The sequence below is a fragment of the Haplochromis burtoni genome, unplaced genomic scaffold (assembly GCF_018398535.1).
Source record: "Haplochromis burtoni strain Fernald_Lab_line unplaced genomic scaffold, NCSU_Asbu1 Contig_347, whole genome shotgun sequence".
In the NCBI taxonomy this organism is placed as follows: Eukaryota; Metazoa; Chordata; class Actinopteri; order Cichliformes; family Cichlidae; genus Haplochromis; species Haplochromis burtoni.
The window spans coordinates 193259-195067 of NW_024582708.1; the positions used below are offsets into that span (position 1 = coordinate 193259).

Here is a 1809-nt window from a genome sequence, read left to right on the forward strand (position 1 = left end):
CGTGACCGCTAGCGACACAGCTATGTTAGCATAATATAAACAAGCTAACTTTTTTTCCACTCCATAAAAGTTAACGTGAGTGTTCTCGGTGGTCAGGAACAAATGTAATCGCATGGCAGGATGCTATAAAAGGACCAAACTTCAGCCAGGACAACAACTGAGATAATCCATCCACAATACGAGGTTAGTCATTCATTCATATACTACTGCATGGGATGGGCTGTAGTTACATCCTAAGGTTTTAAAAACTGAGCTTAAATAAATGATTAGCGGTAATAAAAGCCGAGGGAGGTCAACAGTGATCACTGACTGTTTTAGGAGCTTTTTGGGATTAAATAGAAGAAAATACATAACATTAAACATGTTAACAACACAAAAGCCATATTAAACGCAGACTACTTTAGGCCCGGAAGTAGGATTCGTCACGTCATCACTTAACAATCGGATTGCTGGGTGATGGGCGTGACTTGCCCCAAACAAAAGTTCAGCTAGCCTTACCTTATTTTCAACAGTACACTAATGGACTTAAAGTCATGTTTAATTAATTAGAATGAATAAAGAAGCTCAAAAATGTTGTTCCTATTAAGTAAAAAGTGACAGAACACATTTAAAAACAGGCTAGCCAGTTAATGATTAAACGGAAATATAGACGGGTAAATAAGCTCTCGAGCCCCCCCTTCTTCGCGCTGCTCTCGTGCGCCCCCTTGCCGAATGCGCCAACGTGAGTCAGTCCAATTTATACAAAAACATTGCTTTTACAGCGCGCTTAAACTTGGATCAAACGAAGCCAACGCATGTAAGCTTATATTACAACTTTCAGCAGTCTGATAGGAGACGTCGCCATTTTTCGCACGGATATGTGAAGTGGCAGCAGAAAGCTTCGCTCGCCAAACATTCTCCCAACGATCTTTCTTCTCTTTGAGCAGCTACGAGTTGTTGAGGCTCCCTGAGCTCCCTCCTGCCGGCTGGGCCTCCACTCGTCAGACACTAGCCGACGCATTTGCACGGCCAGAAATGTAAAGATTACCCATTGAATTTAAAGAGCTCGTGAAAAAAGCGGAATTACCTTTTAACGGTGCTCCCTCGGCATCCTCCGGTGGTCGCTGTGCCTGCCGACGCTCCACGGTAAAATGGCTGCAACAACAGCGGTGTGGATGACAGACCAGGGAAGAGAGGCGGAGGCTGCTGGGGAGAGAAGGGCGGGCTCTGTTAACCCCGCCGAGGGGTGGGGGTGGGGAACGGGCATAAACGGCTGGGAAATAATCCCGGGTTTAACTGAACAAAACTCAGAAAAAAAGTGTATTTCACAATGCAACAATTAACTGGAACGCACACTACCCACCTCCAAAATCCAAAATATTGATTGTGCTCTGATGTCACGGGTAGGCGGGGCTTATTGCCATTTTTGTCTTTGTAGCTAACAAATCTCTGGGCAAGCATGGCGTTTAACAGTAAAGCTGCTACTGTATTTTACTTTATTTTAACAAAAAATAAATAAAAAGAATATATCTATATATCTGTATCTCTCTCTCTCGTTAGATATATATATATACACATACACATACATACACACAGACAGACAAAATGGTGGCAAACCAACCGGACATGGTGCTGGTAGACAAACAGAAGAAGACGGTGGTAGTGATAGATGTAGCAGTTACGAATGACAGCAACATCAGGAAAAAGGAACACGAGAAGCCCGAAAAATACCAAGGGCTTAGAGAAGAGCTCGAGAAAATGTGGAGGGTGAAGGTAATAGTGGTCCCCGTGGTAATCGGAGCACTAGGTGTGGTGACTCCCAAACTAGGC

General features: G+C 43.9%; 1 protein-coding gene across 2 annotated transcripts in view; it reads right to left on the reverse strand.

Annotated features, from left to right (window-relative positions):
• ccdc71 (coiled-coil domain containing 71) overlaps positions 1–1209 on the reverse strand; it is a 24099-nt gene extending 22890 nt beyond the window's left edge. The window contains exon 1 of one of the 2 annotated variants that reach the window (XM_005942782.3): positions 1067–1209. The gene's annotated coding sequence lies outside the window, so the exon portion shown is untranslated. The remainder of the gene's footprint in view (positions 1–1066) is intronic. The other variant, XM_005942783.3, reaches the window with a different exon arrangement.
• Positions 1210–1809: the final 600 nt, after the last annotated feature.